The sequence below is a fragment of the Uloborus diversus genome, chromosome 4 (assembly GCF_026930045.1).
Source record: "Uloborus diversus isolate 005 chromosome 4, Udiv.v.3.1, whole genome shotgun sequence".
Classification (NCBI taxonomy): domain Eukaryota; kingdom Metazoa; phylum Arthropoda; class Arachnida; order Araneae; family Uloboridae; genus Uloborus; species Uloborus diversus.
Window position 1 is genome coordinate 5,074,998 of NC_072734.1, and position 22,637 is coordinate 5,097,634.

At 34.4% G+C, this 22,637-nt stretch overlaps 1 long non-coding RNA gene across 1 annotated transcript in view; it reads left to right on the forward strand.

Moving 5' to 3' along the window:
• The window catches only part of LOC129220452 (uncharacterized), a 143,475-nt gene that overhangs the window by 93,624 nt on the left and 27,214 nt on the right, over positions 1-22,637 (forward strand). Inside the window, exon 2 of the long non-coding RNA XR_008580468.1 lies at positions 107-183. This is a non-coding gene — a long non-coding RNA (uncharacterized LOC129220452). The remainder of the gene's footprint in view (positions 1-106; positions 184-22,637) is intronic.

The window sequence follows — 22,637 nt, forward strand, 5'->3', positions numbered from 1 at the left end:
TTCTTTCAAAATGCAAACGGTATCTAATGGTATGAATTCTAGTAATTTACTTATTTTGCTTATATCAAAAATATAACTAATAAAAGCCATTTTTTTTCTTTTGCAGAGAAACGAAAATGTTGATGTTATTTGAAAATTCTTCGATGCGATAGGGGTTTCTTCTATTAGATTTAATCTTAAAAGGTACGTTGTGACTATTTTTGTTAATTATTCTTGCTACCGCTTTATGTGTGCTCGCGTAGTTTATCGTATTATTTTTCACAGTTCTGTCCGTAGTCTTTTCTACTTATTTTTATTTTTGAACTTTATTGTATTACTAGTGGCACCCGCACGGCTTTGCCCGTAGTAGAAAATTAAAAGGTCTTTTGGTTCGCCTGTATATTTACAAATAATGTATGATGAATTTCTCGCCAATTGGCTCGCCCATGTTACGGTTCCATGTTATCATAACTTGGTAATTTACTCGTCCATCTTATGATAATTTTGCTCGGGAAAATTTTCTTAAAATTTGAATAAAAAAAGAACAAAATCGAAAAATTTTCGAATTTTCGAAAAATCGTTTCGGGGTGCACACCCCCATGCTACAAACTAATTCTGTGCCAAATTTCATGAAAATCAGACGAACGGTCTAGGCGCTATGCGCGTCACAGAGATCCTGACAGAGAGAGAGAGAGAGAAGACTTTCAGCTTTATTATTAGTAAAAATAATTATGAACTAAACGTCATTTATTTGTTTACTAAACAGATAAATGATGGAATCCTTTTTTGTATTTTAAGTCACACAATCTGACGAAAAATGGAAAATTTGGAATTTTATAATATAATCTAAATTTTTCTTTCAAATGTTTGCACTCCGTCAAACTACTCCCCCCCCCCCCTTTTTTTTTTGCTAATAAGCCTGCTAACCTGTTTTTAATAGTATTTTTATCTCACATGTAAAAGTTCACACATTTAAGCCTTAAAAAAGAACAGGCAAAAGGTACACTTAAAAAAAAGACAGTACTACTTGAAAATGTCTGGAAACTGGGGATCCAGAAACTTTTCTAGTATACAGTTTCTCAAAAGAAGACTGTATCGTTTGTAGAAACCTTTATGGTAGTACAGTTTTCTAGGGATTGCCTTGTACTACTGCATATGTTTTTTTTTTCCCTTCTTCTTTTCTTTACCGTGTAGTTTCTAGAGTTCACAAAAGTTTATTTCTAATTGCATTGACCTTATACTGATAGTAAAAAGTTTTCAAATTACACTTTATTATATTATTGCATTTAATAGCAGTTAAACTGAATCTACCTGGGTTGCAGTTGAACTGATTAAATAGCAGTTGAGCTGAATATACCCTTAAGTTCTTGGCCTAATAACAGTAGCCTCTATTTTTTTTTACATAACTAGTAGCTTTTAATAGTTAGATTCTCCAGCATACCTTTCGAACTCTGGTTCCAACCTCAAGAAGAGTCCTGATATCAACTTCTTGTTTTCCCGCCAAAAAACGCGATAATGCAGGTGCGCTCGTAAAGAAAAATATAGCTGGGAATTTATGCTTCTTATCTCAGTCTTTTGAAAGTTGTCCTCGTTTTTCTTCCGACGTGTCCTGGATTTGCATTTTCTCGCACTTTGTCACCTCACCTCTTATCTCTTCTCTGGGGCATTGTGGGCGCTTTCGGCAAGAGCATCTCTTGCTTCCGAGACCTTCCGAGTTGGCTTTCTTTTTTTTTTTTTTTTCGCCCCGAGATCCCGGGAAATAAATTACAAGAGTCCTGTTCCAAATTGAGCGATTATTTCAAATTATGATGTACTTGTCATGCGTATTTCACACGAAGTTATTTTTTCTCCCCCTTGAAAAAAATCTTGGCTATTTCTGGAACCCTTCGTTTTGGTGTATTTTCGTGCAGTTTTTTTTCTTCCCCATTGTTCTTCTAGGTACATATTGCACGTATGTTAAGATTTTTTGTGTGTATTTTCTTTTTTTAAGAGTATGGGGGTGCCAACGAGGCGTGAGGGGGATGGGATCATGACGCAGAGCGAGCTACAGTAACCCCTCGTTATATCGCGCTTTTCGAGGGACAAAGAAAAAGAGCGATATATCCGATATAACGGAGGGCATTAAAAATAGTTATGTCTAATACACAAGTAAATTGGCATTCGTTCTTTTTGACATTAGTTTCTAATGGTTTCGATGTGGGTATATCACACCTATTGAAATTTAAACAAGAGTGAAATTTAAGTAAATTTTCACCGTCAGAAAGTTAAAATCATCAAATGGCGAATGAAGACGATCGTTCTGAGCTACCGCGAGATGGGAATGAGCATTCCAATACCCTCTTATTCCGAGTAGGTTTTCTAATCCGTTTTACTTGCTGTAGAAAGGATGTGAAAAGTAAAAGAAACCAGATTGTTTCCAGGAAACTATTTCGCCCGTCCAGATCATAATTCCCTTCTTTGATGCAAATCCTGGTTTGTGCAACCAAGTACAAATCTTTTTTGTACCTAAAAGAAGTTCGTATGTTCTCTTCTACATGGGCTACTATGACGCTTGATGTCTCTCACTCCTTGTAAAGGCAATGTATCAATACAAAAGAAGATGTCAAGTAGTTTACAGACCATCTTAAACTGAAATATACTGTACGGGTATGTACATTTGGATGACAGGAATTGCTGCTGCTTTTCCAGCGAATTCAGAAGAATTGCTTCCCTTTGTTCATTGACAAAATAGAGAAGAAAGAGACCTTCTCTGTGCAGTACCATATGTTTTCAGAAATGGTTTGTTTCAAATTTAAAGCAAAGTTTTTTTTTCTTATTTTAGGCTTTAATATTTCGGGAGACAGAAGAAAAGAGCAATATATCCGAATGAGCGATATAACGAGGGGCTACTGCATTGAAATTGGACGTTGTTTTGTTAGGGCCTTGCCTCTTTTTCTGGTGGGGTCTTGTTTTTAGGTAGACTCTGTTTTGTAGCATTTGATGGAGTGCGTCATCGCTGTTAGAGGACGGGCAACCCCGATGAATTGACTAGTAGTGTGATATAACCTGATGCCCGAGGCTCAGCGAGGAAAAATGGTCTGACATGAAAGCAATGTCTTACCAATCACAACATACTTTTTTCAGATATAATGTGTCATTATATTTTTTATATCATTTACAAACTAAATGTGTACAAAAGGAATATAAGGGTCATAGAATTTCCTTAAAAAATCTACTTTGTCCAATTTAATCAAGTCCTGTAACAAAAAGAGGAACATATAAATTTGCTACTGTGACTTTTGAAATTTTTTGAATTGTCTTAAATATTGATGGGGGCAAAATAGATCTCAGTAGAGTTTCAAAAACTTGTTATTCCGTACAGCTGAGCGGTTAGGAAAACTTGGTGCCGACACCAAAAAAAAAAAAAAGTGCACTGGCGCCATGGGCGGATTCAGGGGAGGGTCAAAGGGTCAGCTGATCCCCCCTGCACTGTGGGGTGAAAACGCCAAAAAAACGCTTAAAAGTGTTTTCAAACTTCTCTCGTTTGTTTGCTTACTCAGGCATGTTGTAATGGATTTTTCTCGATTTGTTTGGGCTCTAAGTACAAAGTTCGCAGGTTTACGCAGCTAATTCCTTTTCAGGTTATTTCTACAGTCCATTGATGACCGATTAATATTAATTTCTAAGAGGACATAAGAGGACATTTTTTTTGTAGAGCGTTTTGAAAAAAATAACTTTGAATTCCCCAGTTTTCGGTGCTGATCAAAATCAATTATCTGTTTGAATATTCTGTTATTATCATTATTATTTTTTTTGTTCTATTTTTATCGTCGGACACTAGAGAAATTAAATATACCCGCCATTAATGAGAAAATATATATATATATAGATTGCTTCAAAGCAATTTGTTTAAATCCCCTTCATTCATGGTTCTTCACCTTCTAAAGGCTATCTTTAGCTTTGTAGTGGACGAATGGCTCTAAAATTCCAGTTCTGATTGCCTAAGATATAGGGCTGTCCAAATATATTAATCCGCAATTGGTTGAATATAGAAAAAAAATTACCCTTTTAAGCGATTTTTGTCGTTTTCGCCCCACTGTGCCCTGTGACAAGAATTTTATTATAATTATTACCAATCTTCAAATTTTTTAGATTCGAAAAAATAGTACATGGAATCAATGTTGACCTGTTTTTTGCTTCATTCCGTGAGGTACTTCTCAGCGCGTTACAGTTCAAAAGTTTGACTGGGTTCGTTTGAATGGGCTAATGCTATTTTCAGTTTTTTATTCATTTTCAAAAGCAGTCTTCTCTAATGAGCTTAACCATTGAAAAACTGTAGGGAGGGGGTATTTGAATGGGTTTTTTTTCTCATCAGGGGGGGGGGGCAACCCTGCTTAAGAGAAGCTTTTTCACGTTGGAAATATACCCCACTAAAAAGGATCTCAAAAAAAACTTAAAAAAAAAAGTTGAGAAAATCTGTAGGTATTTGGCCCACTTCATAAGCCTACATCTTAAGAAAATCTGCAGACTGAAGATCTCTAGATTTTCTGCAGAATGTTCGGAAGTTGAGAAAACCTGAAGGTATTTGGCCCACTTTTAAACCTAAATCTTAAGAAAATCTACAGACTTAAGATCTGTAGATTTTCTGTAAAAAGCTCTGAAGAAAATCTTCAAATTTTTATTCTCAAGGTTTTCTTAGAATATATAGGCTTAAAGTGGGCCAAATAACTTGAGATTTTCTGAAGGTGGGCGTTTCTGAAGATTTTCTTTAAAAATCAATTTTTCAGAAATTTTATTTATTTATTTTGAAAAATACAGTAATAAAAAAAATCTTAGAACTCTTTCGGCTAAAACATAGTTCCAAATGATTTGAAACTCCCTAAAAATTGCATAATGATAATTTATTTAATCTAGATTTGATTATGTGCGTAGATCATCCAAATAAAAGCTTAAGAAGCATTTGAAATTTCAATCTACATACATGAGATGCTGTCATAACAAAAATTTCCCACCAGAAATAACTTTGAATGTAGTACTAAAAATTAGTTCAGAAGAATAAACCTAGAGGTTTTTTTTTTTTTTTTTCATTGTGCTTGGCAAAAACAGATACCTTGAAATAAGATTTTTTAATTTAGACTAAAATGTGTTCACCGTACTGATGTAGGACAGCGTATACAATGTGTTTTTAATTCATTGGTGTTATGAATAGGATACACTTTTTTTATATCTTGTAGATGGTACTAATTTTTTAGGATAATGGTCATAAGTCAAGTATTTCAAATATAAATTGACAACAGAAATCCCTTCTACTTCTAGAACAGTTAGTTATACTGTGGAAAATTTTGTTGTGAAAAGTATTTCATTGGCTATTTGAGAAGTGGTATGCACCTGAATATTTTTCCAATCAGAGTAGGAAGAATATAATTTAATGGGAAGATAGTAATAACCTTGCAATAATTTTATTTTTTTACATTATATGTAATACAATATTTGCTCTACTCCGATTTTGAAAATATATATACTGTCGGCCCTGCTTAATTGAATACTGTCAGTTCCAAGAAATATTATTTGATTAAGCAGGGAAATACTCTTTATCATACCAAATTGACAACATTTGTCTTAAAACGTAATAATAATGAATCAATAACTATATAATGGAAGTAATGTTTTTGGTAAAAATATATTGAAACAAGCTAAGTGAACGACAAAATAATAGGTATAATAATTTTAAATATATATTAGAAGGGCGCAAGGAAAAAAATGCAACTTACAACCTCATCTGTTGTATGCGAAAAATATAATTTAATATTTTTACATGAATAATTGTTCATACGTAATTAATTTTTAAATTATTTAAAAAACTTCTTAGTAAAATATTGTGAAAGCTGATCAATATTGTTCGATTAAGGGAGGATCTTTGACAATTCCTCAGTGGGGAAGTATTCAGTTCCAAAAGGTTTTATTCATATTTGGGGTATTTGTTTATCCGTTACCCGTTTAAGCGGGGCTGGCAGTATATATAAGAATACACACACAATATAATTTTTTTGTTCTGATATGAGATATTTAGCATCAACTCTACACTTCTGAGACTTAATTGTGCAACAATTTCTTTGTTCCTAAATACATTTAAACATATATTACTGTGAAAGCTTTAAATAAGAGAATGTTGACTTTCACCATCTCATGTGGACAGTTGCCAGATATTTCAAACTTTTAGTTTCATGTAGAGTGAAACTTTGGAAACTCGACTTACGGATAACTCGACTAACCTGGTAGCTCAACATGTATTTTCCTTATGGTTGGCTCAATGCTTATTTCAATGGACTAAAATCTCTCTAACTTGACGAACATTTTCAGGAACCCCTATAAGTCAACATCCAATTGCTATTCTAGTCCACAATTTTTTCTTTCAACATTCTTTCATACTGAACTTTTCTCAGAACCTTATGCAGTGATTTCTTGGTCAGTCAATCCTTTTTTGGGAAGCTCTTTTAGAGAATTCCATTTTTATCCAGGGGAGTCAGCCACCACTCTGTGCTGTTAGTGCAATTCTAAAAGGCTAAGGTAAGATAAATGTCCTCTAGAGAAAGGTTGCACCGTGACATGTTTTTCAAACAAGGGTGAGCAGGACTTTATCTTAAGACGTGGCTGACAAGAATCTGTTTTATCTCTTTAAAAAAATAATAGCGAATTTATTATGTACTTTTAAAAATTAGAAAATTCATTTACTAGAATAAACTTTCATAATGTGAATGTTAAGCATTTGTAAATGACGAGGCTTCAGAGTAGAGGGAAAAAATGACTGGCCCTGACTCTGGGAATTTTAGATCCTTAGACTCCGACGCCACTAGCAGTGGCAGAGTTGCAGGTTTTGGGAGAAAATGACCGACTCAGACTCTTGAAGTTTTAAAACTTTGACTCCTTTGCCACAAAATATGTCAGTCATCGATTCCGCAGCCCTGGTAAGTGATACAGAAACTGCTTAGGAATTACAATTATGGAACCTCAGTAAGTTGACTTCCGCTTCAGTCGACATGTTTTCATGTTCCCTGGGGGTGTGAATTCAGACCTGACTGACAAGAATCTTTATTATCTCTTTTCAAAAATTATGGATTTATTATGTACTTTTCGAAATAAGAAAATTCATATACTGGAATTAGTTTCCATGATGTAAATGTTAAGCATTAGAAAGTGACAGGGCTGTGGTGTAGGGAGGGAAAATGACCGGCTCCGACTCTGAAAATTTCATACCCTTAGACTACGATTCCGCGAGCAGTGGCAGAGTTGCGGGCTTAGGGAGAAAATGACCGACGCTTGAAATTTTAAACCTTCGACTCCTGAATCTGACTCTTTTGTCCTAAAATCTATCAGTCTCTGACTCTGCAGCCTTGGTAAGTAAAAGTGATACATAAACTCTTCAGGAATTAAAATTATGGAACCTCAGTAAGTTGACATCCGCTTGAATCAACATGTTTTTAATTTCCCTTGGGGTGACGAGTTATGTAGCTCCACTGTATATATATTCAGTGATGTTCCCATCAATTTTTCTGAGGTTATACTTCCAGTAATCCATTACTCACAATTGGTGTACATGATCATATACATAGTATATTATAATATGAAAATTTATGCAATTTGAGGGTATACTATATGTCTAAAAAATGCTTGTGAGTATACCGCATATATGAAGTATACCCTATGGGAACACCACTGTATATATTTCAGTAGCGTCACTACAAAGAGCGATGTTTAATCATTCAAATTTTAGCGAAAATAGAGCACTATATTGCAGGGAGGGAGAGGTTATTTTGCATGTGTATATACTTCCTTTAATCATAAACCTAAATTTTATCAAATTTTTAGATCAGACAAGATAAACAATAATAATGTAGGGCAATCACATGTGTTTATGCATGCAGAGGCACTGAAAATCATGCAAGTGCAGGCTGCTACATTTAGAGTTTTGAAATCCATGACTTTAGTTGCAACTTTCCATGACTCATGAGTTACAATTTCGTAGAAAAAACATGCATTTTTCACAAGAATACCGAAATTTAGTATTTTGTGAAAAATAAAATTTCAACCACATGAACTACAGTTAGCACATTAAATTAAAGCGAAATGTAATGAGCTGAACTACTATTGTAACTAAAAAACAGAAATAATAAATTTCATGAACATTTTCTGGTTTTCAACAAATCATACAAAAATTAGGTAGGAATTTTCATGAAAGCAAATTTATTATTTTTTCCTTGAAATATCTGATATAATACACAATAATCTCTCAATTACTAAAAATACTGATTTTACAAAACAAAGGAACCTGCTAAACTGGTTTTATTTACTGCATTTTTATTTTTTTTTTGAAACTTATTTTTAAAAATATGTTATTTTAAGAACAGAGAAAGACACTAAGATTTAATTCATTTGAAAGCTAGCAGTTTTCTTTTTTAAATGCGTGACTATCAATAATTTACTAATTACTAAAATCAAGTTCAGAATCAACCAAATGAAATAAATAAATAATCAGAATAAAATAAACAATTAAATTAACTTACCAACTTGATCAACAAAATTTTAGGAAAACCTACAAATATTTGAAACATTCTTCATGTTGTGTAAACTACATTTCCACACTTATGAATAATTTTAGATAAGAATTACCCGAGCTTCCCATTTTCTATCAACATTTTTACTTGTTCCAAACGGGAAAGTAGTAATGGTGTATTTTGACCCTATAATGAATATGCATAGATATTACAGAGGCACATGTTGTGCGCACATACATTTGCTGTAGATATGTGCATTGCCTGATAATTGTTAATTAATATCCATACTAAGTATCTTCAAAATAGGTAAATTAATGCAAAAAATTCCCCTTTTGCTGTCGTGGATATATGATTGGAAAAAAAGCCAATGGGATTGTCATTTATTTTCATCTTTCAATTGCATATTGTTTTTCATTCCTGCAGATATTTTTGAATTTTCAGCGTGATGCTTGATGTGAATAAGTTCTTTTTTTACTATAAGAATAAGTTCTTGGCTAATGTGAAATTTTTGAAAATCAACTCTTTTCGTGCTTTGAAAAAGAGTGCATAAATAAGATATTATGAAAGTAGAATCAGAATTAAAATTTTAACATTTTTTAGCAATATATTTTTACCTTTTAAAGCATAAAGTAGAAGCATTCGTATGTAAAAGAGATACAGTAGAGTCTCAGAACTGGATAACTTGGCAGACTCTCAGAAACACATCGAGTAGGGTGAAAATACTGTTGTTAAACCCCATTCCCGAATTCCTGGCATTTCCAAATTAGGCCACCGTTTACTCAACATTAGGGTAAGTTTTTTGACTCTGCTACACACGGTACTTGCCGCAATTGTGTAAAATCTAGGAATGTAGTGATTTCATAAGCACTGTGTGCATTTTAGGAGCACTAATATAAAATAATTATCCCCTCACACAAGCTGATTAGAAAATCTTGTTTTTTTTCTTATTTTAAATGCATTTTAACGCATTAGACAAAACAAAGCTTTCGTAGAACTTTCCAACTTAAAAGGAGTTTATTCGAGATATAGAGAACTTTGTATTGAAAAAACTAAATTATTTTAGGACTGAGTGAAATCCTCGAGATAAAGAAATATTCAAGGTGTAAGGCTTCGTGTTATCGAGAGTCGACTGAATAGGACACCTTTGATCATGCCTGGATCTGTAACTTTTGGGCCCCTAACTGTCCACCAGAATATGCTATGGCACTAATGGCCACTGCCGTTTTAGAGGCGTGCCCCCCCCCCCCTTCCCCACATGACAGGTACGTTAATTCAGGCCTGCCTTTGAAGACATTACAGTAAGGAACGGGGGGGGGGGAGGAGTACACTATTACATAAGTTTTGAGGAATGGAAGTTAAAAATTTATCTGAGACGATCTTCCATGATGTTACAAGGCGGAGGTTTGCGAATTTATAAAAGAGTAAATATCTGAAATCAATCTATTCCTCCTTCTTAATTCGCACCTGCGGACAATACAAATTAAAAAATTTGGGGGCAGTCTCGAAAAGTTTCACAACTGTCACAGAGGAAGAAGATAGATGCTACCTTGGCAATGGGATCCAAGACAGAAAAAAAAATTGATTTTAAGTAGCGACGTACCGAGTAGCACTTTGGCCGAGTACCGAGTACTTGGCCTTTCACTACTCGGCCGAGTACCCAGTTCCAATTGTGTTTTAAGAAATACCACTGACACACACATGACGAGTTATGATCTGATTGGAATAGTAGTATAGACCTCCATGTCCAAATAAGTTTTTAAAACAAAATTCCAGCTGAAATTTAATTATGCATTTTTTAAAGTAAAAATAAAAAAATACATTAAAGGTAGGATTAATCAAGTTGGAATTAAAACCAAGCATATCAATCTATACTTCTAGTCCGGCAAACAAATAATTTTTTAAAGCAAATGAAACGTTAAAAGCACAAACGTGCAAGAGCACTGCAGACACGTCAGTGACGGCTCGTCACTATGGGCCGAGCCCACCCGGATAAATTGTGCATAGTTAGATTGTATAAAAATGTCTTTTTGTGTTTCAGTTTTAAATGAAATCAGGCATGAAACTGATTTTAAATTTCTAGCACTCTGCTAATCACTAATATAAGAAAAAAGTGTTCCTTTTCTGTTGACTAGCGACAGAGCTTTAAGAATGATCCTTCAGGCCATTTCAACAACGGCCCACAACTTAACCAACCGCGAGTATTACGAAAACGGCAAGCGATGTCACCCCGAACGATGTGTATGGGCCGGCTCCCTTCCTCTCCTTCGAAAAATATCTTCATCCAATAGCAATAGTAGAAGCAGTGGGGGGAATGTGTCTTGTCTGGCGTTGCTTATACAATGTTTCAGTGAGGCAAAGGGCAGAAATTTCGGAGCCCACCCCACGGGGAAAGGAAAAGTTCTCGCATTGCTTTCTCTCTCTCACTCTCTCTTTTGATTTAATCCATTTTTTCCTTTTCTTAAATCTTGAACGGCTGTTACTATTAGGTATTGGGGTTTACAATATTTTGGGTTCCTACTCATTTCATTACATGGGATACCTATTTTAATTTATTTATCTTTATGGAACTAAAAGCGCATTCTCGAAATTTCTGAATGGAGATTTTATTTTCGAAAAGGCGTTTGTCATTTTTTAAGTTTCAGTTTGAATTTAGGTTCAGTTGGTTTTCAGTGTCGGGATAGTATAATAAGAGTTAAGACTATTTCTTTGAATTTAAAGCTGTTCCTAAAATAGTCTTCATTGAGTGTGATTTTTTCAATTTTCTTTCAAGCTAGATATTTGGTTTAAGTAATAAGTCTTAATCGTGTTGGGCTTATTGTCATGCCTCTACTACGCTAGAGTATTCTAGCACTGAGCAAGCCTAAATTATTACTCAATTAAAATTAAAAGTAATTTAATTTTCTTATAAAAATAACGTATTGGTAATTAAGTAAACTGCGTGTTTCTAGAAAAATTAGTTACCAGTTTCGTAATTTGATATAAACGAAGCATGTTAAAGTGAAAGTTAGTGCTGCTGCATGATCCCAGTCACAATCTAATTTTTGCTATCCTGCATGGGAAAAAGAGGGGGGGGGGTCTCATTGCCCTATTATTTGGCATACTCACCTTAGTTCTCTTCATTTTATGTTTTCTTTTTTTTTTGTGAAAACTTTATACAATTGTCAGAGGCAACCCGAACTAAAACTTTTAGGAGGAGAGTGGTTAAGTTGTCAATTCACAAAATGAAACTCCGAACTTTACCAAATGATAAAAAATGAGCATGCACGTACTTAAATATAATTAGAAGATACTCTAGGCCTAAACAGCTATATGGACTCCAAATTTGCCAAATAAAGAATATTTTGGGAGGCCACAATGACTTCCATCGGGGTGCCCTTGATAACAGCGGGCCCACCAGCCAAATTAAGCCACGAGCCATCAAGACAAGTGTTTCTGTATTACAAGGAACATCTTTTTCAGTGCATAAAATGCGAGAATATGAATGTAAAAAAAAATCGGATATTTGTCGGATGTCTTTAAATTCGTAAGCTCACATTTTGTGCATTGAAAAAAGCATTCCTTTTAATGCCAAAACACGTGTTTGCAGTGTTCCTGCACATTCGTGCTTTTGATGTTGTTTTATTTTTTAAGAAAAGGTATTTTTATACTTCTTATAAATAATTTTGGAAATGGCAAAAATCCATTTAAAAATATAAATATTTCATATTTTCTGTACTTACCTTTTTTGTCCCCATTTTTAATAATTAAGTTTTATCAACTTTGGGGCTTTAAAATATAAGATTTACTCCATTGAAGCATAACAGACTTCATTATTCTCGAAATTTGAATTTTACTTGTAAGTTTAAATTGTAAATGATTGCGGTATTTTATATGCTTGTACTTTTTTATTAACTGTAAAATCCGGTTTGAACAATATTCAATTTTTTACAACTACTCGGTATTGGCCGAGTACCTCATCAAAATTTGGCTGAGTACCAAGTATTCGGCAAATTGTCCAAGTAAGCCGAAGTACCGAGTTCTCAGTATGTCTCTAATTTAAGCTATTTTTTTTATACTTATTGACAAAAAATGAAAGACGTATGCAATAGGTTTCTGGCAAGGGGGACCGACCTGATAATAAATGCTTCAGCTATAGTGTATACGTCTGCCTTGCTACGCTTTCACTCATTCTCCGATTTGTTCTTAATTTCGGGTTACTTATTAATTAGAAATTTTTTACTTACATTCAAGTTTTCATTTACATTTTTCACTATATAGTCAAGTAACATGCGTCTATCTTTCCATGCTTGTCTACTTGCACATTGCTCAATTTATTTTTAACTATACATTTGATATTTGAGTGTTATTATGTGAAATTCGTTTTTCTTTAGGTTACTTCTATGCATTAAGTTACTCACAGTCAACTGTAGTTTCAATTTCGTGCAAATAACGCAATAAATAAAAATAATCATAATAAAAGTAAAAAGAAAAAACCCGAACATATCAAATAAAACGAACAATGTTTCAACTGCCAAAATACGCAATAAAAGCTGCACATGAACAAAGGTGTGATTTTTTTCCCCTCACATTAATATGAAAATTAAAGCACAGTAGGGACATCAAAGACTCAATTTGCATTAAACAAAAACAACGAAATAACGAAGCTGAAAATTAAGTATATATCTAAAGAATTAACTAGCAATTAAAGCACGTGTTTCACGTTAACAAGCCCAGCGATTTGGCGATATACGATAGTAAAGAAATCACATGACAACAAAAACCTTGTAGAAAAAAAACCCCAGAGCTCAATTAATATGAGCAAAAGCAGTTTAAAGACAAAATAAAGCTTAAAATTATAATAATAGCGAAAAAAAATTGAATGAGCGAAGGCATGGAAGTGGCAAACACGTAAACAAATCGCCGGTCGCCGGTAAAGCTGCAAGCAAGTTCTCTTCACTTCAAGCCCGAAACTGATTAGTATGGAGCAAAAAAAATATGAAAAAAAGTGGTTCATAAATCATTAAATTAAAAAAAATCTACAACGAATTAAAAAAGAAAAAAAATGCAGCATTTTCAGACAAACTATCAGAATATGAACTAGTGTTGTATTAATTTTCATTGTCGTGAATTGCTTAGATTTTGCTGGACTATCTAGATTTTGCAGTAGGACAGGAAAGTTATTGCGCAATCAAAAGTTAATTTCATTTATAGATTGGTTCTTTTATGTCAATCGTATCTTGTTTTTATGGATAAAAATGTAGAAATATGTGTTCAATTAGTATAATTTTAATTCAAAAAGTAAAAATCAAAATTATGATATCAGTTATAAAAAAAATAATTTAAATAAATACTTGATAAAGTAAATAAGTATTTGCAAATTTCTAGTTTCAATCTTCAAAAACATCAAAATTGCATTGTACTATCACAGATTATATACTTAAAACCTAAAGGACACCTATGTTCACAATAATTTCTTTAACATCGAAAAACTCCATTCGACATCATCATTTAATAAAAGAAAAAAAAGTGTAAAATTTCTCAAAGAGCTATTTTATGACTCAAAATTTAAATTTATATAACTTTGGATTTCTTACTTTTTTTTTTTAGAATCCCAAAATTTCAGTCATTGTAAAAAAAAAAAAAAGTGTAAACATTCTGTTTCACAGATTTTCTGCGAAACGCCCTGGAGGGTCGATCACTCCCCCCCCCCAGCGCAAAGGGGTGAAAACCCCTCATGTAAACTCCTGAGCATTAAGAGCCTGTTTCATATTTAGCAATGATCCGATGCAAACTGTGGATTAGTATTAAAAAAACTCCATGGGGGGCGACCCCCCCCCGCCCCCCACATATGGGCGAAAATCCACCTATGCGAGTTCTTACTGATCAAAGGATTTCTGTGTCAAATTTGTGAGAGATCCGACGAAAACAGATATTGTACAAAGAAGACATCTCAATGAGGGGGGTCGCCCCCCCTCATTAAGGGTCCCCCCTCCCACACAAGTTGAGATTCCCCTTGCATAAATTTCTGAGCATTGAACGACCTCTGTTCAAATTTAGCAAAGATCCCGATGTAAACGGAATTTTTATAAGCCCCCCCCATGGGGGTCGACCCCCTCAGGGAGCAAAAACACCAATATGAGCTCCTCCTGATCAAAGGACCTTGGTGCCAAAATCCCTTTAGATCCGATGAAAACTGAATTTGAATAAGAAAAACCTTTTTCAATGGGGGGGGGATAATCGACACTCCCCCCCAACTATAGGAATGAGAGGAGTCCCCCTCTGAATTCTTGAGCATCAAAGGACCTTCGCACAACATTTATAAAATGAATTTTCAAAAAAAAAAAAAACTTTAAAATTTCGAAAAAGAAAATCGCAAAAATCGTTGTTCGTTCGATGTTAATGGTATCTGCAGATTTTTTCAGATTTTACTTTAGCGCCAAATTGTTTTTAAATTTGTGTAGAAATTCTTGAGACAAATTTAGCAAGCTGTGAATGACTCTAAAATGATTCAAAAAATTCTTGAGATATTTTTGAGGCAAAACAAAATCTTAAAAATATCTTCAGATTTCTGCAGAATTTCTCAAGAAAGCGGCACTTTCTAGAGAAAATTTTGAGATCCTTTTTAGTGGGGATAACGCCGGCCATTGAAACTTTACCCCCCTTACAAAGATTTCTGGATCCGCCCCTGACTGGCGCACGCGTAATTTTTTTCCTGGAGGTAAGGATCCGTAACAAGCCAGAATTCTAGCCTTTTATGTTCCAGGTTTTGGTAGGGGTTGTAACTCCTTAAACTCCTCCTCTATGCATCACTACAGCATTTTGTTTTACTTATTGTTGTTTCGAAAACTTCTGGAGAATACTTACCTCTTATAATTTTCGGTTTGTGTTGTCATGACCAAACTGTAAATTCTTCTTAAAAAGCCAATAAATACATTCATGTATTCAAAATATGTTTGAAAATTGGTTTTATTTTAACTCCTTTGTCCCAATTAATCTGAATTTCGAGATTTTGGTAAACTTCCGGTCATTGCGATCAGCCTTATTCGACTGCAAGATTATGAATGATGTGGTCTGATGACTAAACTGAATTTCTTTCACCTCAACTTTGCCTTTCCTCTACGAACTTTTTCTAGCTTTATTCCAACCAGTGTTATTCATTTTTAAAAAGCATTCAACCAAAATTTATTTTCTTTCTTTTTCTCGTTTTGCTCACGTCAGTGAACGAACATCGATTGTCGATAATGGCCGTTTTAGCACATTTTTCTTACAACTTGGATAAGCGACATGCTTCGTCAAAGAAAGCATTGTTCAAAAACTGCGAAGTTAAGTTCCATGTGCTGGATTTTGGCCAAGGGCAGTGTTACTTTTGATGAATTTCTTGATTGAAGAGCTCTGATTTTCCTGCTGACAGATAACTTGATTCGATTAGCTAATTGTGGCCTGTTACTCGCTCTCTTGAGATGTTGTCTGTGGGGATATTTATTGGTTTCCCCGTAGTTAGTTGAAAGTTTTAAAACTTGATATTAGTCTTAATACCAAAATAAACTGAAGACAAGCAAACGCATGACCTTGCATGGTATAAAAGAAGATTTTAGTCTGAAAGAAAAGAAGGAGCAGGCATTAAAAGGTGTTGAAGGAAATTCTATGAGTTGTGCAAAACTTTATAAACATTTATATAAGTGCAATGATTCGATTACAGATGTTAAGTTTATGGTAAAAATAACAGATTACAACAAGGTTTGTTCTGTGCGTGGAAGATCAAGTTTGGTTTGAAGAAGAAAAAAAAAATAAGGAGTGGTAGAGGTCCAGAACAAAATGGCCTATTTCTGTTTACCCAGTCACAAAAGTAGACGACAAATTTGTGGAAGATTTACTTGCATAAGAAGTAAACTTTCATGATTTTTCTCGAATTTTACGTTTTCACTGGGCAGTAAAAAAAAAAAGCAATATGATTATTTTTCTGCTTTTTTTAAACATGTTCACGCTGTTAAAAGTTAATGTGTACGGAAATGCTACTGTTCTATCTGTAGCCGACATTCTGGACTTTTTGTCCGCTAAGATATTATACCTATTAAAATAGTCATCTTTACTACCATTAGTTTTTTTATTTAATTTTGCTTTCTATGTGTGTCCCGTGTTTTACGTTTTCCAGTATTGTACGTTTTTTAACACAGTCTGTTGGAACTGAAAATAGAGAATTTGAATAATAGAATATTCTCAATGCTTTGTGTTCATATTTAATTACTAACGTTGTTTATTTAATGTTTATGCAAATTAACCTTGTTCTATTTTTTAATGGCTTTACTTTTGGTGTGGCAACAGTGTTATCTAATGTATAAAACTGCCAGTGTTGTGGTAGTCAGGACTGGTTTTCATTTTCTTCACGCGTATGTAAACTAACCATGCTTTTAATTTGTTTTTAATAAATAATTTTTTTGAAGTTTAGCGTTGTGTCTCTCGAGTTTAAATTCAGTAAAATAATGAAGTAAGATTCTAGGACATTGAATCAAATGTCCCGTACCTGCAACAAGTTAAATATGTTTAGATTTAACACAGTCCCTTGAGAAACGTAAAATCGGGGTTTGTCTGTAGTAGCAGTTTCTTTGTTTATCTTTTGTATTTTTATTCCATTTTTAAGTATATTGCATTGCCACGCAAACTCAATGCCACAAACTAGTGCATGTCAAGCTGAAAATAATAACCCCTTGGATATTTCCCGCGAAAATAATTATCCAGTTGTCCTCAAATGGCCGCAGTAGTCAGTTTGGCACGTCCACCATCAATTTAATGGTTGTTAAAAGCTCCAAAATTCCCGCATATATTCCTCACAAGCGCACAGAAATGGGGGGAGAAACGCAGCGGAAGAAAAGAACCAACTCCCCCGCTTTCTCCGGGACTCGGGAAGACGCTGGATCTCTCATTTGCAATTATTCTAATTAGGATGTGTTCACAGCTTGTTCGTCTGTGAACTGCTTTCGCTGCAGGAATCAGTCGAGGAACGAAGGCGTTCGAAAGGAGCCCCTCATGGAGTGGAACACTTGTTGGAGCTCGGTGTTTCACGCTCAGCTGGCAGATATGATGGTTGCGGGAGGTCTTTGGGTTGTTGATTAAAATGACAGCTTGTCCTTAAAATACCAAGAAAGGCTCAGACAATGGTTTTTGGTCTTTTCTCTATTTCTATATTTTTGCGTCGTTTTTAAGTTTTGAAATTAAAGGAAGAATTTTGTTTTCTTGCTTTTGTGTTTTTACTTCCACAAAAAAGGAAAAATTTTGCGAATACAATACTTCCTTTTTCAAAAAAGGAAGTATTGTATTCAAAAAAATTTTCACTCCAAAATCGCCTTAATTTCCATTTTTCTCACCTCCGAATGAATGTTGAGTTTTTTTTTTTTTTTTCCGACCCAATCACACGTGGATATATGCCTAGGAACCTACAGACACCCGAAATATCCATCTTGATGACCCCGGAGTTAATTACAACGAATTGTCTCGTGAAGTCCGTATGCACGTATGTATGTGCGTATGTGTCTCACATAACTCAAAAACGGTATGTCCTAGAAAGTTGAAATTTTGTACGTAGATTCCTAGTGGGCTCTAGTTGTGCACCTTTCTTTTTGGTAGCATTCGGATGTTCTTAAGGGTGTCTTTTGCCCCTTTTTTGGGGGGAAATCATTGTTAATTTCGATGTAAACTCAAGTTGTGTTATAATTTGTCGGGCACTTGGCAATATATCGCCAGTCTTTTTGTCGCCAAGTTTTGTCACCAACTTGGCGACAAATTTGGCGATGTTTTTTTTTTAAATTTGATTTTAATTTGGCCACTGTTGGTGATATTTAGAGAGTAAACAATTGAATCACATTAAAATTGCTAATAATGAGGAAATGACATTACATTGGAGTAAAAAGAAGTCATGTGATGCACACATCAGTTCGTTTCATTCACTACCTTTGTCTTTTTCTTATGACGCTTACGTCTTACTCTTTTTCAAGTTAGGTTCCCGTAAAAGAAGTTCCAGTAGGACCTTAATTCTACTTTTTCCTACTATATAGCTGAGCCATTCCACAGAAAATTGTAATTTTGTCCCGCACGTGACGCTTCATACATTTAATTAAAAATAATAAGTTCAAAGAGTAATGAGCAAAATGACAATTTTCAGAGGAATGGCCATACACAGAATTTTTTTTCAACTGTTTAAATTATTATTTCTGAACAATTGAGATATGTTTCCTTTACGTTGGAACCTCAACTTTCAAAACCTACAATTTGTTTCGCTATTGGTATATTAACAGAGCAAAAATATTAAATTACTAAAAAATCGCCCGTCTCTGGTACTGATTTTTTGAGGAGTTTATTTTTTTATTTATAATATACTAGCTGTACCTGACGCGCGTTGCTACGCCAACAAAAAAAGTACATCATTATACTGATTTTCATGACAATCGGTTGAACGGATCAGAAGTTGCTACTCTGCAGTGCCACCTGGTGGCGACTGGCTTCCATGAGCTTATTATGCACCTTCTCCGTGGAAAAATACATATATATATATATAGCAATTTTCATAATAATCGGTCCAGGTATCAAGTGAAGCCTCAAATTTTGTACTCACGCAGTTTGCAAGATCCATCCATCGCTAAAAATATCAAATAGAAAAAGTTTTAAAGTTGCATGAAAAGCCATAAAACAATAAAGAAAGAATTTATTTGTTCAAACTCAAGAAAAATGGCAACAGCTAACTTCTTATCAATGAGATCTTTCACGCGAATTAATTTCTGCAGCCGATAATTTTATTCGTATTTATCCAATGGATTGTGACTTAAATTGGAATAAAAAAGGAACTATCGATCGGATTTTTTTCGATAAACATTCCCATTACCAAAAATAACAAACGGTGAAAGTTTCAGCCAAATCTGCCGGGTAGTTTTTGAGTTCATGGATGACATACAGACAAACATTCATTTTTATATATATAGACTAGAAAATCGCCCGTCAAGGCATGACGAGTGAAAATTGCTTCTACATTTGAACGAAGCCGTTGCCTGTTTGGTGATATTTTGATAGTCCCCAACTCTCGAGAGTTCTATGGGAACTTCCCATGACTCGAACTACCAACAACTTGAGTTTTAGAAGGTCTCTTGGGGTTTAGAGTTTTGATTGTTTAAGCAATTTCTTCCAAAACATTCATAAATGCAAGTTTCTCTTGAACGAAACGCCAAATATCTTGCCTGGCATTTTCGACAAAATTTATTGCAAATCATTCTTTAAAATTATTTCCGATAGTTCTTGTTTCTTGGAACCAATTTTATTAGTACCTCTGACGTAACGCACTTTTTGAATACAGTTGGAGTTTGTAAAAACTAGTTAAATCTTTTGTTTGAAATTTAAGTATGAATGAATATAAGTTTTTTCTTTAACAAATGCTCAGTTAAGCAGCTTCATGTACGAAGTTTCAAAGGTTGTACGCGTTACAGCCGAAAAATCATACTTTTGCTACTTTATCTGTATCATTTGAGTTTTAACGGAAAACGCATAGTGTTAGATTCAGCAAATTACCGCCCATTAGCCAGGGCTAAAGCAGAAATACGTGAAATACACCACCAGCTCAGTCATTTCCAGCCGAGGACAGCAGTTTCGTGCTTATTAGCACTCATCAACCCGGCATAGGAAAGTGACTGAGCTGGAGATGGAAAACCTCTTATGGAAGCCAACAGTACGAAACAAACTGGTAGCTAATATAGAATTAGCAGACCAGACCTGGTGGTGTATTTCACGTATTTCTGCTTTAGCCCTGGCTAATGGGCGGTAATTTGCTGAATATACCTTGCCTGGCGTTCAATCTTCGAGTTGAACCGAACCATTGCTTCGGTCACTCGTCTGGTCTGCTAATTCTATATTAGCTACCAGTTTGTTTCGCACTCTTGGCTTCCATAAGAAGTTTTCGATCTCCAGCTCAGCCAGTTTCCTATGCCGGGCTGATTAGTGCTAATAAGCACGAAACTGCAGTCCTCGGCTGGAAATGATTGAGCTGGTGGTGTATTTCACGCATAGTGTTAGTTTATTTTCGATAGGTTTTTTTTTTACCCCCAAGAATGTCTAGATATCAAAGATTTTATCCGCAATATTAGTATGCTGATCAGCCTTTTTAATTCTTGCACGTTACCATATGCTAGCAGCTCCAAATGACTGAAGTGGCAGAAAATTTCAGTTTTTCCTGCACGTGCGTTTTCAGCCGTCCCGACGGCCGCTATTGGATCGTAGGCAGCTATGGTATGAGTAAAAACTACTCTGAAAAGGTAGACCGAAGTTTAGGCTAAATTGTGACTTTTTTTTTTAAAACCCGGAAGCATATAAACAACCTTTACTCTGCTAGAGACCATGCAAAAATTTGGAGACTGCTGATTGGCTACCATGTGAAAACATCATCTGTCTTCTGTATAGCTTGTTTTGCACGCTCTAATTGTTTTTTCATTTCGAAACAAATGTCTTCTAGACATTATGAAAAGAGAGGGCGAGAATTTAAAACATTCAAACGTGGCTTTATAACTTCCAAGGAACGAAATTTGTTCATTGCGTTGAATAGGGGAAAACATGACTTGGGGAAAAACATTTGCGTTGACTGGCCAATCAGGAGTTCCAATACTATTAGAAGGTCTCTAACTGAGTAAATGTTTATATGCACCCCGGAATACAGTAAAAGCACTTATTTTCACATCGCTTTCATTTTTTACGAACCTGTCACAATCGCAAAAATTAGAACCCCGCAAAAGATTTTATTCCTTAAATTTCGGTTCTCTTCATACGAAATTCGAGAAATTTTTCGCTCGCAGAATCACCAATATCTTCATTTTCGCGAAAATAAGTGCTTTTACAGTCATCAACTATTCAGCAAAGTCAAAAAATAAATAAATAAATAAAAAAAAGTAATAAGCAAATAAACAAAAACAATTTTTCAAACAAACCTCTTATTACTTTTGTAATGCAGTGGAGATTCCTGGAATTCAATTGATGGCGGCACGTAATCGACTTCTTTTAAACATTCCTTCTTTTAAACTTTCATCTCAAATTTCATCAATTAAAGCATTTAAGTTTTAGTAAATTTTTATGAAACATATGAATTTCTTGTGGTCTTGAGGGGCATTCAAAGTCCACAATAGTGCAAAAATCGTCGCCACAGCACACACACACACACACATATATATATATATATATATATATATATATATATATATATATATATATATATGTTAAAAAATATTTCATTTTAAGCGGCAATAATGGGGTGGTTTCCTTCAGTCAAAAGTACTTCTTTTAGTTATTGAAATGGATAGATTGAGCAAAAAAAAAAAAAAAAATAACATGGCCCCAGAAAATACTTTTATTTTCCCAACAATTTTTTTAAAATAATTTTTTAAAATGTCCGATTTTTCAAACAAGACGTGGCTTTATGACGTCACAAATGATGCATTTTGCCGCATCTTTCTACAATGAAACCTGTGTAAGTTGACCACTTGCGGTGCACTATTTTAGTGGTCAACTTAAACAGATGGTCAACTTATAGAGGTTGAGTTACATGGTATAGATTTAATTCTGTGCCTGAAAATAGCGGTCAACTTAGAGAGGTGGTCAACTTACAAGGGTGGTCAACTTTACAGGTTTTACTGTACTACGTTTCCACATTATGATAATCAAGCAGCGAATTACAATTGCGCTCTACGCTTGCTATCAAAATATCGTTGCCAATACACGTGAGTAAAGATGCGAATCAAATATTTTGGACCATGAATGGCAACACAGAATAGCATTTCATTATTTGTGATGTCATCGGCAAGAAACGTAAACAATGAAAGCGGTCCGATTTAAGTTATTTTTTAAAAATATTAAACGTCAACAAATTTATTAAAAAATGGTCAGACCCTATGTTTTTTTAAGTATGCTCTTTCAGAAAAAAATACTTTTTAATTTTTGGAAACGACCCCATTATTAGTCTTCCCAAGAAAATATTCTTGGGAAAAGTGGTTACATTTATCTTTTGCCGGAAGCTGAAGAATTTTCGTAGTCTGTAATTTTTAACCCTCATTTACAATTATTCTAATTAGGAGATGCGTTGGGAGTGTGCTCGCTTGTAAACGACTGTCGTTAGAGAATTCACTC